Source organism: Plutella xylostella, chromosome 8, assembly GCF_932276165.1.
Source record: "Plutella xylostella chromosome 8, ilPluXylo3.1, whole genome shotgun sequence".
In the NCBI taxonomy this organism is placed as follows: Eukaryota; Metazoa; Arthropoda; class Insecta; order Lepidoptera; family Plutellidae; genus Plutella; species Plutella xylostella.
In genome coordinates, this window is record NC_063988.1 from 8,491,657 (window position 1) to 8,508,842 (window position 17,186).

Sequence of the window (17,186 nt, forward strand, 5' to 3'; positions counted from 1 at the left end):
ACCGTTGATGAGTTTCATTGACTGCCTTGCGTTTCCATCATCAGATCAGCTCCAGGTCACCATCAGATTTTTTGGTTATAAGAGCTTTATTTACGTTCGAAATTTCGTCAGAATCGGTTAATACGTGCCTAAAATTTAAATAAACACTATTTTTTACTATTTTTCCAACCCTAAGGTCTCAAACCTGAGTTCAACCCATTACATAATTTATTTTTATCAAAATCGGTTTGTTAATGTAGGAGTAATCAGTGAACGTGCATAAAAAAATTGAGAACCTATTCCGGGTCACGTACTTTCAGCTTAGTATATTTACCGCATTTGCAGCCCCGGGTAAAACTATTTTACTCAGTCGATATTTCAATAAGTTTCAAAGAAATAAAAGCAAAACTTGAGGATTGCGTCTTCAAATTACTCAAATTGGCTTTTTATTTGGCTCTCTGGTCAGGGAAATTTTCTGAAATAGTCATGGAAAGTCAGGGAAAAGTCAGGGAATTTTTTTAAGCATTCAGAGTGGACACCCTGTTCCCGAAACCGGGAAAAAAATTGCATTCCCGGGAATTCCCGGGTTTGATTTTTAATCGATTTTATGCTATATTTGCGTTTTTATTTATCTGTTTCTTCTACCTTAAACCAAAAAAAATATCGGCAGGCTTGTCGTCTACGATCAGAAAGTCGGTTTTTTTGTAAATTATTGGAAAATCATACGTTTTATTGTTTTCGCGCAGCTGCATTGCAAAGATAAATGACTCATCTACATCACTTTGTTTCACCTCTTCCTGATTCAATATGTTCATCTTTATTTATCTGCTGGTCCTACCACCTACCTAAAACCAAACAATTGATCGGCTTTTACATATGTGACCAAAGAGTATGTAAAAGCTAATACTAGTGTGACACCTGTCATATTTTTACCCGACTGCCGAAGGAGGAGGGTAATGTATTGTATGTTTGTATGTATGTATGTATATCTGTTTCTTTGTTCCCTCCTGCACGGCTAGTATGGCCATAATAAGACAACATGTGAAGTGACTGATTAAATTGAGTCACTTTTTGATATCAGTCTTAAATGTTAGCATAGGGTGTACATGGGACTCATTTTAGTTGTGTGATTGGATATAAGCCACAGTGACACTGAAACTTTTCTGCTCTGTGGAAATATGTATTTCATTCGTTCTTTTTTTTGAAAATCCCTCATTTGTGGCTCTTGTTTGTATTGTCTATGGTTTTTTGACAATTTAAATGTCACCAAACGTCAAATTTGAAGAAAATTTTCGCTGTTTGGTGCGTTCGAGTGAAATATTTTGATAATATTACCATTGCATTTTTGCATTGCGCTACCCCATGGACTCATTAACTACTTTCTTGAGTTTCTTGGACGTCGTCACATGAAATAATATACGACCGAGCTTGCTCCCGACCAAGCACGATCAGATTCCTTGAGAGTTCTTCGGCAGACGATTTCTATGCACCGGCTCCATGAGACGAAGAACAAAACAGCATGCCACCTGACTGATGACCCACCCACCGTTTACCCGGCCCCAGGAGCTAGAAGGCCTTGAGACAAAAGCTCGGGCAGGATTCTGATGGGCGCAACAGAATATCATCTACGATGCTTGTCCCACGGCCTGACTGAATAATATTTGTATAATCAATGGAAGGAAAAAACAGTAGGTAAGTGCCAGTACCAGTCACATGTTATTATAATTGGGCACATGCACACAAAACAACTCAAAAAACTTTTTTCACTTGGCAGTACTTGGTCAACTAGGCCATTCATTGGAAGGAAACCCGTACCCCAGCAGTGAGGACGTGATGGGCTATGATGATGAAGATGACAATAGGAGTCATAATCTTAGTTCATAAGTATAACTAAAATCTAATGAAACATTTTTGTTTGTTACAGAACATTGAAATTGGCTCGTAGGCAAGACGGAAGATGGTCAAAACCGGTCAGAAAATGATGGCCTAGACACGGTTGGAGAGCTCTTGTTGGCAGAAACCACCTGAAGATGGTCAGATGACATCAGCAACCTTGTGGTGATACAATGAACCGGAGCGGCACCGAACTGAAAAAGTTGAAAAACTTGGCATACATACTATGAGACCTATTTGATGACTGATATAAGCCAAGTTCAGAGTGATTATTGTGATAGTTGATAACTAAGAATACCTAATATGCTTTTATGGTGTGTGAAATAGTATACTTTTTATAATTTATTAATTAAAAGTTTAATAAATGTTTTACTTACTTAAAGAAAATATTATATTTTTATAACCATTTAATTTAGTTGTACATGCTAGCATATCCACTTATTTTTTTATAGTTAGTGTGTTGTTGATAAATAATAAAGCCTGACTAGGGTTTGTCGCTGTGGAGAAAGGATTAGCATCAGTCGCTGACTGCCCGGTGTGCCGGACTTATTAAATGTACAGTTTATATTATGATTTACATTTCTTGAACTCCACATTTAACATTCAAACTATTCAATTAGCCACTTCATTTTAGTTAGTGTGTTGTTGATAAATAATAAAGCCTAACTAGGGTTTGTCGCTGTGGTGAAAGGACAACCAGTGATCATAGCATCAGTCGCTGACTGCCCGGTGTGCCGGACCTATTCAATGTATATGATTTACATTTTGTGAACTCCACATTTAGCATTCAAACTATTCAATTAGCCACTTCATTACCTACATACTTTGGCGTGAATAGGCAAACTTAAAGTATATGGGAGACAACTGAAAATCAGTGGTTTGTTCCTAAGGGCAAACATATGCACTGAGTTGCTTCCAAACAAACTAATGTCTATCTATCTAACTTCTTAGCACATGTGAGCGACAGGTTTTGAATCCACATTTCTTCCGTGAGGGGCGGGCGCTTACCCGTCTGAGCTAACACCGCTACATATAAGTAATATACTTAATGTATAATTTTAGTCAAATAAAAAAGAGGATGTGTGTTTTGACAAATGTTGTTTTTAAAGCATTTTCAACGGGTTATTAGAGTCCCGGATCATCCTCCCAATAAGTATTATAGTAATTTTCCTTTCCTGCATCTCTTCTTGTAGAGCAAGGATGAAATTAACAAAAACTAAACAAATAATTATTTGTGTCACAATGTGTCACATGTTATCACCACCTTCGAACTTGAGTGATATAATGCTACCTAAACAAATGTCAAACTGAGACATGTGTGGATAAATTGGTACACCCTAGTGATGTAACGAATATTCGCATTCGCATTCGCATTCGCGAATATTCGCATTTTTTTGGATATTCGCATTCGCATTCGCATTCGCAAAATTTTGTGCGAATGTTTTGCGAATATCAGTAAGTAAGTACTTATTAGAAAAAAGTATTTTAAAATCATGACAGGTTAACAAAATCAAAATCCATTCGTTACTTTTATTACAAGTTACCCTCTTAATCACATTACCAGTCTTACTTTATCATTTGTTTTTTTTTTTGTGTAATTAAACTTTAGAAATAGTTAATACAAGGTGGGCCAAAAGTAATCACCCTTTTGGAAGTGGCTCTCATTTGTACAAATGGCCGCCAATTTCAAATTTGTTTTGATATTGGTTGACTAGACAAAAATGCATAATACAAATTCAGAAGCCATGGAGTGATACACTCCCCAAGATTGCGGAATAATTGTGTATACTTATTCAGTTTTCGGGACGCCTTTTCGTTCTGCAAAATCGCGCGATTTTGCCGTTTGAGACGGTTTTTGTGGGGTTTTTGAAAGACCCGTGTGTAATCCGTGAATAGTCCCGTGTCTCTGGAAGCCCTTAAAGACAACATTCGACACGAGTGCGAGAATCTCTCGCCCGACTTTCTCGCTGAAGTGATAAGAAATGCACTTAAAGGAGCCTGTATGGCAATCAATTGTGACGGCGCCCATTCGGCCGATATCATCTTCTAGACTTTACCAATAAAATTGTAAACTTCATTTAGAAAAAAAATGAGAGCCAAACAACATCGGATGACTTCTATTGGTCTACCTAGCAGTTTCATATGACCTAAACGTGCAAAGAAACAGTTCCACTTAAAAAATACAGACACCAAATAGCCCCTATTTTTTAAAATATTTAATAGAAAATTTGAATAAAATATTAACGTTTTTAGTTGGTATGTACCTACTGTACTTTTTATATTTAAATACGTTTAAATGTTTCGTGTAAATCGTCCTCATAAACCGCACACACTCGCAATGTGTCGTAACGGAGCTAAATAAAGTGTAACAATTTTTTTTATTGCGTCTCGTACCTATTGGTTAGTCTGATTCGGAATGCGCCTAGAACGGAACGTAGGTACCTCGTTCAGTACGAGACTGTCACCAAACCATACAAATGACGCCAAATTTGAACACAAACTGAATATTCGCATTCGCATTCGCGAATGTCGATATCAGATATTCGCATTCGCATTCGCATTCGCGAATGTCCAAAAACACACATTCGTTACATCACTATACACCCATGTTAGGAAATAAGACAAATCTTCCAATCTCGCTGTCAAAATTGTAACTCACATCTTGTAGTGATTATTTCGTGTTGGCCATGTTAGCGTTTGTGAGGACAACTGGTATCACACAATTTGTTGCAAGTAGCTGTCATTTATATCTTGTCACTGCCATACTGTGCTACGCGTGCTGTAGCCTAAACGGCTTGATAGATTTTGATGTTTTTTTTTTATGTCCCCGTTTTATGTCCGCGTTTATTTTTTATAAAATTACTAACGAATAGAAAAATCCAAAATAAGAAGAAGGTTGAGTGATAAATCGTTGAATGAATATTTTTTTCTAAAACATTACCTCAAGTGTAATTAATTTTCTATTTTAATTGAGTATATGTCATGATAATATTATTTTCAAACTGTTAATGATAATACCTTTGTTATTGTTTAATTTACAATGAATGAATGAATGAATGATTTGGCATGTAAAACAAATCAATATATTTTGGTTGTTTTTTTCTATCTATACGAGTGATATAAGTAAAGTTGATTTAATTGTAAGTGTTTTTATACCCGAAAATAGCAAAACCAAGCATTTAAAATAAATTCCCGTTTCCCGGGAATTCCCGGGAAATCTTCATAAAAATTCCCGTTTCCCGGGAACAGAAAAAGGTCGGGAAAAACGAAACCCTACTCTGACATCACTAGCTGAGTCTGGTGGTTTTTCCAGATCTGTGTCTTAACCAGCTTTCTAGATTCTGTTTCAGGGTAAAAAATTACGTAATAAGCCATCCGGAACTCTTCTTATTAGAGGAAATTGCCTCGGGCACGTGGAAGGTACTCAGTGAAAGTACTCTGTAGTATAATGACCTAATTTTCCCGTATTAAATGTCAGCTAATGAGAAACTAGGACGGTTATTAATTCTTCAGTCTATGAACAGACCTTGTTATGTTATTTTAAGCCAAGATAATCTAGTTTTTAGAAGGGGTTGATGGTATAAATAATGTCCTTTTAAATAGATTGGGATATGCTTAAGTAATGGTTAGAATCTTTGAATTAATTTTAAATATCTAAATCGCTCGTGTAGACAACACGAAAAGTTCCTTATTTTTCTCATCCGCCCTAGCTATTACCAATGTTAAAAAGAGCAAACTAAAATAAGTATCAAGCTGTAAACAAAAAAAAAAACATTATCACTGATGTTTATTTAACAAAACTACGGAGCCATTTGTTACCGCTACAAACTTTATCCCCCAGACAACTCTAAGCGAATTAAAAAAAACAAACGATTCGCATAAATTAAGACTAGGTATCAGCGCTATTACTACAAACCCCATTTGAGAATCAAATAAGGTGTTTATTAACCGTAGCCGGGAGCGGTGGTAACTCAGTCGGGTAAGCGCCCGCTTTTCACCCCAGATATGCGGGTTCGAATCCCGGCGCTGACATGTACCAATAAGTTCTTTCGAATTTAAGTACCCACAATGTATACCATCGCTCAAAGGGTGAAGAAAAACATCGTGAGGAAATCTGCATATAGCACATCTACGTGGATGTGTGAACCCGCAGTGGACAGATAGTCAAATCTTAGGAAGGCAGTTTGGATCTTGGGCATATTGCACAAAGGTTTATTATTATTAAAATACTATAACATCCCTATCTAAAGTATAACCGTTTTCCCGCCTAGTCAGATTGCGCGGCAAAACTTTAGCGTCCCACACCGATTCTCGCGCAGCTTCTCTGCGCATATCTCGCCCCGCGTATCGTCTCTTCACCCCCGCGCACGCCCGCTCGCGCCACCGGCCAGCGGAGCCCGCGCATTGAGTTTGAGTCGCGGCGTATTCGTTCTCAAGGCAAGACCACGCTCGCTTGCGCCTTCGCGTTCATTAATGTTAATAGATAATTGCTCTAAAACTACCTCACTTACTTACACCGTGTCTGTAGAACCTGACAATATAAGTTTCATTGTGTATACCCTGAGTTTTGTGTTATTCGTCATCACTCCCCATAGAGTTCTCATAATACTTTATTGCACAATACAGGTTTACAATTCGAGAAAGCCGTATTTTTTGTGTGGGTAGAGTCAATAATGAATATTATTTCAATAAAACACTTATTTGTAGAATCCAATTTCATTGTCAAAAATACCTAACTCTACCTATATATGTATGTACGTTCACATAAGTCGGGGTTAGTTCCCCAGTTAACTACCCCTAGGTACATAATATGCCTGTTCCGTAGACTTAATTACATCGATAAGTTAATGTGACAAGGGCCCTGATTGCGTCGGTAAAGGGAGCGCCAGATACGCTATCAAAGTGAGGAAATTAACTTTCCGATTTTGATGCACGTTTTACCGCTTTATTGATTTATTTGGTGATGATGTGATATCAGTAGTTTAGCATACAAAGGGTGTTACAAAAGGGGTATAAGTACTTAGCCGAAACCTACGTGTGTAGCATGTTATCTCTAAGCCCGGAAATGAAATCAGAATGTCAAAAATTATCGAAAAAAACTATTCTCCATAGTAAAAAGTCACTTGACCAAACGATGCTGCACACATAGGTTTCGGCCTTTTTGCAACACCTTGTAAAACCCTGTGTTTGACGGATATACACAAAAAAAAATCATATTATTCAAGCTACAGAATTAAACCAAGTTTTACAAAAAATAGTCACGAAATCCCAACACCGAGGCCACTCGCGGATCCTCTGTTGACACTAAACCGTGGTTTAGCCTTCCCGCGCCACAATTATAAATCATACGCAACGCTTTCCGGGGTTAAAGAGCTTACAATAAATTTGAATTTAATATTAAGTCACACCATCCGAACATATGAGTAAGGAGAAGAGGCAATAATATAACTGCGTTGGTAACTCCGTATGCAAATGTAACTTTAATAATAACTAGAGCAGAGCGTCTTCAAGGAAAGATTATCTCTTTTTTTGGTACACCTGAAGGGCTAGTGCGGGGCGCACTTAAGACGTGACAAGAGTTTTGCATCGCGCTCACTCACATGGCGCAGCCCCAAGAGTGAGCGCGACAGAGGACTTGTCACGTCTTAATAGCGCCCTGTGCTACAGGGCCTGAAATTTGTTGTTAATAATAACAACCCGACCGCGACGCCGACGATAGAATGAGTATCTTAGCATTGTGTAATAATCATGAGCATTAAGAGGTTCCACTTACAAAATGTCGACATCAAATGACCCAGAAATTATATATTTTTTAATATAATATAGAACAATCATTTAATATAGAATTTGATCAAAATCCTACCTCTACCTACTACTACTACTGGTCTACCTTTTCAGTTGGTAATATTTTGTTGCGCTGTTAAATGTACTTCAATATTGGATACGGCGCCGCCGCCGGCTTCATTATGCTAGTCTTTAGCGTTTAGAAGTAATTTGATATAGCATCACTGGAACTTTCTCATAGTGTGTCAGGTTCAGGCTATGCAAGTGCACACATCCCATTTATTTCATTGTTCTTGTGCAGGTCCTAGAGCTGTTATAATTCCTATCTCCCATTGTATTCGGTTTTCTCAGTAGCAGGTTGATGTTGCGTCGGCGGGAGCACAATAGAATATTAAATTACCACGGGTGCGGGGAGAGCGAAAAATTCCATGAAATACCTGAAATATACATTATTTTCTGTGAAATGTTTACAATAGGAAAAAGTATAATGTAGGTATTAAAACAGCGGATTGGGTTTCCACATTGTCGAGTCGACTCTTTAGGATTCCATTGAAGTTTCATAGTATTGTCAGCATAGAACAACGCGGACTCGGGTGTCTACTCAATGATTGTCAGTATAGAGTTTGACAGTTCCTTGCATCTATAAAGACGTGCCCAATAAAAAAATCACGTGACCAACAAAGTTTATATGGGAAATGAATATTTTTTTCGCGAATTTTTAAATTATGTTTTCATTTTCGGCCTTAGATATAACATGCGGCACATGTAGGTTTCGGCTTAGTATTTAGTATTTTTACAACATCCTGTATAGATACATGTAGGTAGACTCTACTATTATGTCCATTAATTCCTTATAGGCTCTATGTGTTAATTTGATTAAAAAATAACTTTTACTGCCCAGAAATAAAGTCAATGAGGGCAAAAAATAAAGAAATTCAATGTAATTCTTGGGTATTCTGCTAATCGTCGAAACAAATTTGTTGGGAGTTGGTCCAAGTTATAAACATTTGTACTTATATATGTCGTATCCGGTCATGAGTACGGACAGCAAACGAAGCGGGAGGGCGCCACTATCGGTGTCTAGCTGTCAAAGTCGATTGTGAAGCTACCCACCGAGTTTTGGCGCGCTTCGGCAGAGTCTTGGTGCGGCACTCGTCGGGCGGAGGCTCAGTCTTGACCTGAGAACTCATCGAGTGAACACGTACCTTGGAACTGTCGCGCCTCGTTGTGCTGTGCTAAATTAATAAGACTGTATAGTGAATAATTATTTCCTACTAAATAAAATCAAGTGATTTGTGAAGTTCTTGCGAATATCATTTTCATGACCTTACCCACCACGCCCCACGATGTCTGAAGAGCCACCCGATCGTCGTCCCGCTACGCCCCCACCGACATCAGATGTGGGATCGGGTCAAGAAAATGAGTTACCACGTGGCAACATGAGCAGCGAAGTACAATGGAAGGAGCTACTGGAAATGCAAAACCGACAAATGCTCGCGCTAATCGACGTTATCAAGAATCCTGGATTTCAAAACAAGGTGAATCTACCCGAATTCAACCCCGACAAGCGCGACACGGATGCGCGATCATGGTGCGCAACTGTTGACCTGTGTTTCAATGAAAACCCACTTGAAGGCGGACAGCTGATCATGGCGCTGAGCAAGTCACTAAAAGGTGCAGCATCTACTTGGATGTCCCAAATAACCTATCCAGGTATCACGTGGTCCGAATTCAAAGAGTTGTTTACCGTTAGATTCGTCAGTGCGGAAACTAGTGCAGCTACCCTCATTAATTTAAATAATGAGAAACCAAAAGATACCGAACCCTATGGTGTCTATGCAAGTCGTTTAATTACATCATTGATGACTCGCTGGAAAAATGTAAATACGGAGCACGTGGCTGTGTCAGTGGTGCTAGCCCATCTTGCACAATTTGATAATCGTTTGAATCGCCTGGCTTTTACAACGGAAATAACAACCCGACAACAATTACAAAAGGAGTTGCAGGCGTTTTCGTATCTGAAACGGAAAGCTACATTTGCCGACACCAAACCGGACATGGATAATGTGAAGCGTCCTCGTTTCACACCCGTTACTCCAGTGAAATGCTATGGGTGTGGAAAACTTGGCCATAAACAGGCCGACTGTCGCTTCAAACAAACAGCCAGCATGAAGAAACCTACACCGGCACCAACCCCAGCTGGCCCCAGTCATCAGCAACCGTCAGCAAGCAACCGCGCTGTCATCTGCTTTAAGTGTGGCCAGCCAGGCCACATTGCGACTCGGTGTACTACAACAGCGTCCAGCCCTACAACGGAGAGACGCGTTAACCTGTGTACGGTTGAGGCTCCTTCTGGACAAATTAAACATCAAGGTCAGTACTACAAAATGTATTATGATTCAGGAGCTGAATGTTCTTTGATAAAAGAAAGTGTTGCAAATAAGTTTAGTGGCAAAAGAAATAATAATGCTGTATCGATTGTAGGTATTGGCAATGGAAATGTAGTCAGTGTGGTTCAGATATTAAGTCAGGTTGAGATTAATGGGTTTACCGTGGAGATCTTATTTCATGTTTTGCCTGATGTCTATTTACGATGGGATCTTATGTTAGGTCGAGAAATTTTAAGCTTAGGCTTTTGTGTTTACATGGACGAAACTGAGTTTAGGCTATCTAGGTCAAAAGTTGTAAACACGTGCAGTGTAGGTAGTTTACAGATTCCTAACGACTTTAATAACATAGACACCGACATTCCTGCGGAAATAATACCGGAATTAGTCAAAGTTTTACAGCTGTACTCGCAATACTTTATTAATGGTTTTCCAACTACACGCGTTAAAACTGGCGAACTTGAAATCAGGTTGATCGACGCGAACCGTACCGTGCAACGCCGTCCCTATAGGTTATCTGCGGAGGAACGAAAAATCATGCGCGAGAGAGTAGACGAGTTGTTACGAGCAAACATAATAAGACCAAGTAACTCGCCATTTGCTAGCCCTGCACTTCTAGTAAAGAAACAGGACGGGTCCGACCGTATGTGTATTGATTACCGGGAACTGAATAGCAACACTGTGCCAGACCACTACCCGATTCCGTTAATATCTGATCAGATATCGAGATTAGCAGGTGCTAACTATTTTACAAAGCTAGATTGCGCAAGTGGTTTCCACTTAATTCCAGTCCAGGTAGAGTCGATAGAGCGAACATCTTTCGTTACAGCCGAGGGTCAGTACGAATTTCTGACTATGCCTTTCGGCTTGCGCAATGCCATATCAGTTTTTCAGAGGGCGATTGTCAATGCTCTAGGTGAATTAGCGCATCAGTATGTAGTGGTCTACGTTGATGACGTGTTAGTGATAGCGCAGCATGTAGAGCAGGGTATAGAGAGACTAAATACAGTGCTAAAAGTACTTACTGAGGCAGGTTTTTCATTAAACATGAAGAAATGTTCTTTCATGAAGACCAAGGTAGAGTATCTAGGGTTTGAAGTTGAAGCCGGACAGATAAGACCCAACAAGAAGAAAGTAGAGGCTCTATCTGCACTGCCACCACCGCAGTCAGTTACGCAGGTGAGACAATTTATCGGCCTAGCTTCCTATTTCAGGCAGTTCATTCCAGATTTCTCACGAGTGATGGCTCCACTTCACATTTTGACATCAAAAGGGCATTCATTCGAATGGAAGCCCAAGCATGAAGAAATACGTCAACAGGTAATTAAAGTACTTACACAGAGTCCAGTCCTCATGATCTTTGACCCGCAACATCCTATTGAGCTCCATACAGATGCGAGTGCCGATGGTTATGGGGCGATACTACTTCAGATCGTAGAAGGTAAGCGTAAAGTTATCGCGTACTTTAGCAAACGTACGTCGGGGGCTGAGTCACGCTACCATTCCTACGAGCTTGAAACTCTCGCGGTAGTTAATGCTATCAAGCATTTTAGACAATACCTTCATGGTCACAAGTTTACAGTCGTGACCGACTGTAATTCACTGAAGTCCTCACAAACCAAGAAGGAGCTATCGCCTAGAGTCTACAGATGGTGGATGTTCCTGCAGTCTTTTGATTTCAACGTGACTTACAAATCAGGTACAAATATGGCTCATGTGGATTTCTTTTCAAGAAACCACCTACAAACTAAAACAACGCCTGGTTGTCCTAAAGTAGTACAAAAGCAGGTAAATATGACAGAGCTATCGGAAAACTGGCTCCATGCTGAGCAGCAACGTGACGAGGAGATAAAGAAGCTGATTGCAGATCTTAAAGAAGACCGTATGGATCAAGATATCGCTAGGACTTACGAGGTGAGATCAGGTGTGTTGTACCGAAAAGTACAACGAAATAACAGATCAAAGTGGCTACCGATTGTTCCTCGGGCCATGCGGTGGTCTATTATTAACAACATTCATGAATCTCTCATGCACCTCGGCTGGGAGAAGACTTTGGAGAAACTCTACAACCATTATTGGTTCGAAGGTATGTCCCGTTATGTTAGAAAGTTTACTGACAACTGCGTCACCTGCAAAATAGCGAAACCAAACTCGGGCAAGGCACAAGCTGAGCTCCATCCCATCCCGAAGGTGATGGTGCCATGGCACACCGTGCATATTGATGCAACAGGTAAGCTTAGTGGAAAAAGCGACAAAAAGGAATATGTGTTCGTTATCATTGACGCATTTACGAAGTACGTACTCCTATATCACACGAAAAACATAGACACTAAGAGTAGTATTCAGGCGGTTAAATATAGTGTCTCGTTATTTGGAGCGCCAGTACGCGTAATCGCAGACCAGGGCCGTTGCTTTGCTAGTCAAGAGTTCCGTGAGTTCTGTGAGAGTAAGAATATTCTTCTTCACCTTATCGCGACAGGGACATCTAGAGCTAATGGTCAGGTAGAGCGGGTGATGAGCGTGTTGAAGGGAATGCTAACCGCAGTAGAGACAAGTAAGGATAGGTCATGGCAGGATGCTCTAGCAGATGTGCAACTAGCGATTAACTGTACCGCGAATCGTGTCACAAAAGCTAGCCCATTAGAATTGCTAATAGGAAAAGTCGTCCATTGGTGACTTTGTTCTCATGGAAAATGAGGAACGTAATCAAACGAAATTAGACCCTAAGTTTAAGGGACCATTTCAAGTTGTAGAGGTTTTAGAAGGCGATCGGTACCTTTTGAAGTCATTGAATAGTAGACGAACGTACAAGTACGCCCATGATAGGTTGAAAACAATGCCAGAAGGTCAGATACCAGTAGAGATTCCCGATGATGATGAGGTTCATATGGAAGAAGCTGATGAGTGATGGTTTTGAGGTGAACGGAGGTGCTTGATTCGGTTGGTCGGCCGCACCAAAGACTAGGTCGTAGTTGTAGCCCGTTGGAAGTCAGTCTTTGCTCGCGGAGAGCAATCCGTGGGTGTGCAATGAGCGGCTAGTTTTGGCGGGGGTCGGATCTTGTGAAGATCATGAGTGAGGGTCATGGTGGACTCGGGCGATCCTCGGGGAGGATGCGCTATAGGAAGGCTATGAAAGCCATAAGCCACGAATAAGTAACCTGCCGCAGATGATTTAATTTTGTGTTGTGTTATAATAAGAAATGACGTAAAGAAGTAATCGAATTTATTGGTAACTGACACTCTGTGCATATAGAATCTAGAGTTGTATGTAGGTACTTGACAAGAGGATAGTTTAGTTAACTTTTTATTTTATTTTTTTGCTATCTGCATGTCTGATTTAGTATTGTAAAAAAAAAGGTCTTAATTGTGATTGTGGTAAAGCAAATAAAAGTAGAGTACTATGTTCAGAAGTTTATTTCGATTAATGCTTGAAGCCCTGTAAATTATGTCAGGTATAGCCGAACGAAAGATACTGTGCTTGGACACTTTGTTGCAGGATAACACACGAGGACGTGTGTAATATCAGAATGGCCGTGTCGTATCCGGTCATGAGTACGGACAGCAAACGAAGCGGGAGGGCGCCACTATCGGTGTCTAGCTGTCAAAGTCGATTGTGAAGCTACCCACCGAGTTTTGGCGCGCTTCGGCAGAGTCTTGGTGCGGCACTCGTCGGGCGGAGGCTCAGTCTTGACCTGAGAACTCATCAAGTGAACACGTACCTTGGAACTGTCGCGCCTCGTTGTGCTGTGCTAAATTAATAAGACTGTATAGTGAATAATTATTTCCTACTAAATAAAATCAAGTGATTTGTGAAGTTCTTGCGAATATCATTTTCATGACCTTACCCACCACGCCCCACGATGTCTGAAGAGCCACCCGATCGTCGTCCCGCTACGCCCCCACCGACATATACAAATTCTAGTTTACTTAAACATTGATAGAAAGTGTTTTTCTCCAAGCCCAGTTTCAACTGCGTGGGTGAGACACATACATACTTATAGATTTTTAATAATATATGTGGGGACATCTCACACACGGCCATCCGACTCCAAGCTTTAGGCTGATCCATAATATGGGTATCGGACAGCTGATATAAGTAGATACATAGATATATGGATAGATACATTATTATAATATGCAATTGTGCATGTTAACCACAAAGCAGATGTTAACACCCAAACCCGAGTAATAAAAAAATATCTGTGTTATTATATAAACACTAGCTGTACCCGCGAGCTTCGCTTCGCCTTAAAAAAGTTTTCCCGTGGGAATTCCGGGATAAAAAGTAGCTTATGTTCTTTGTCAGGGTCTAGACCATATGTATACCAAATTTCATTCAAATCCGTTCAGTTGTTTTGGCGTGAAAGAGTAACAGACAGACAAACACACAATGTCACTTTCGCTTTTACAATATTAGTTAGGATTATACTCACGAGCAATGAAAAAGTTCCAGTGACGTATGCGAGTCACCAATTAGGTCCGTGAGAAATGCATGTATGTTTCTTCATGTGACGGTCGAATGGCGTAGTGGTTAGTGGCCCTGACTACTATGCCGAAGGTCCCGGGTTCGATTCCCGACTGGGGCAGATATTTGTTTAAAGACAGATATTTGTACTCGGGTCTTGGGTGTTGATATTTATATTTAGTATCTATCTATCTATGTATTTGTGTAGATATATCAGCTGTCCGACACCCATAACACAGGTTCTGCCTAGCTTGGGGTCGGATGGCCGTGTGTGAGATGTCCCCACATATTTATTTATTTGTTATTTATTTATTTATTTATTCATGTTTAGGAGTTAAAATTTTTGTGCAACAAAGACTATTTGCAATGTACTGTATTATTATTCTGTACCACACGGCTCAGTCCCGCCCTTCGGAAATGTCTGCCACAACGCCAACGGGGCATATTAATGAACTTGTCCATAAGCCTAAGTGCCATTCCTAATGGCGCCCCCAACTTTAAATAATGTAAATAACCCAAAAACATAAACAAAACAACCCTAATTAACTGAAAATTGAATCTCGCTGTTACGACATTTGCTCGGGAACTAGGAAATATCAAATTACTTTACGTCTCTGCTTTTAGGTTAAAGGTAAACAAGGGAAATAAAATAATTGAGTAATTATTTAAGAACTGACGTGGTACGGTTCTCTTAGCTAGAAGTGATTTGGCACTGAGCAGTAATAATAAAGCTACAGATAAAGATATATAATTATATATAATACAGGGTGTTGCAAAAAAAAACTAAGCCGAAACCAGCATGTGCAGCATGGTATATCTAAGCCCGAAACTGAAATCAGAATTTCAAAATTCGCGAAAAAAAATATTCATTTTCCATAGAAACTTAGTTGGTCACGTGACTTTTTACTATGGAGAACTAATATTTTTTTTCGCGAATTTTGAAATTCTGATTTCAGTTTCGGGCTTAGATATACCATGCTGCACATGCTGGTTTCGGCTTTGTATACCCTTTTTGCAAAACCCTGTATATTTATTTGCCAACACTAAAGATTACTGAAATTATTTAAATTATGATAAATTCCTAAACTAAGTAAGCATTCCTTTGATTACATCGTTCGTCGATTTGAAGAGTGACCCCCCTGGACTGTCCCGAGGTAAATAAGCGATTCCAACAATATTTCTGAAAACGGTGGGTAAACGTGTTTTGGAGTGGAGGCCGCGACTAGGCAAACGTAGTGTGGGACGCCCTGCGGCCAGATGGGGTGACGACTTGCGAAAGGTGGCTGGTTATGATTGGATGCGGAAAGCTAAAGATCGCATCCAGTGGCGTGCTTTGGGAGAGGCCTACGTCCAGCAGTGGACTGCTATAGGCTAATGATGATGTAACAATATTTCACCGGAGAACTAGATCGCTAATGCCCAATCGCCCCTCTTATTAAAACTTTTGCCCCTTGATTGTAAACCGAAAAGCTTAATCCCCTATTATCATTGCAAAAGGGACTGAAGGGATGGTTTTCCAGTTGCAGCTTTGAGCTACCCTCTAATATTACGTAACACAATTTTTCCATCACGCTAGTACGCTCGGCATCAGAATAAAAAAATATTAGAAAAGAATAGAATAGAATACTCTTTATTAAAGAAAACATTACAATTTCACAACTTATATATAAAATAGTACAAAAAAGGCGGTCTTATTGCTTAATCTCTACCAGATAACCTTTGGATGGAAGAGAAAATTTTAACATAATTAATGGATTTTAACATAATTAATATATTATGTAAGTACTTACGTACCATTGAATTCGAAATAAGTATAATCTCAATCTTGAAAACGATAAACACAGTTGTGTAATTATATATCTTTCTAGCCTGTATAAGTAGGTATATTTTTGTAAGTTTAATTGATGTGGCATTCAATAAAGCAATATTTTAATCTGTTATATATATTCTTTCTTATCTTCTTCTTATCTTTTATTGGATTGTGCTCCTTACGAGGCTCGTGAGAACTGTGGAAAGGGCACTAAGACCCATTTATGTCAGTCCCTATTATCCCCTCACAACGTATGGCCCTTATTGCCTGACCTTTAATGGCGAATCACCTTTAATAGTACCTAAACCTGTATTCTGTACTCTCAACTTTTACTAACTATGATGTATTTATGTGTATTTATCTGCGGGTAGATGAAATGAGTTCACTATACAGGGTGTTGCAAAAAGGGTATACTAAGCCGAAACCTACATGTGCAGCATGGTATATCTAAGCCCGAAACTGAAATCAGAATTTCAAAACTCGCGGAAAAAAAAACATAAAAACTTTGTTGGTCACGTGACTTTTTACTAACTTGGTTTGTCATGGTATATTCTCACAAAATATTTTTTTTCCTAAATTTAATTATGTTTTTGTGTTTACATTCTTTGTTCTTCTAGAAAATATAAGTAGCAGAATATCCCCTGGGCACAATTCCGATAACATATTGCTGTTAATATTGGGAAGGGACACCCCAAAAGACCATGTTTTATGAAATTATTGATATTGGGGTAAGGTCATGTGTGGAATTACTTACAATTTACGGTTATTCCGTATATATTCGAATGGCGTAGTGGTTAGTGGCCCTGACTGCTATGCCGAAGGTCCCGGGTTCGATTCCCGGCTGGGGCAGATATTTGTTTAAAGACAG

The 17,186-nt window shown here is 39.6% G+C and overlaps 1 long non-coding RNA gene across 1 annotated transcript; it reads left to right on the forward strand.

The window, feature by feature from the left end:
* Positions 1 to 984: 984 nt before the first annotated feature.
* On the forward strand, positions 985 to 2,249 carry LOC125488844. The gene is made up of 2 exons (XR_007266532.1): positions 985 to 1,671; positions 1,904 to 2,249. It is a non-coding gene; the product is annotated as an uncharacterized LOC125488844 (long non-coding RNA).
* Positions 2,250 to 17,186: the final 14,937 nt, after the last annotated feature.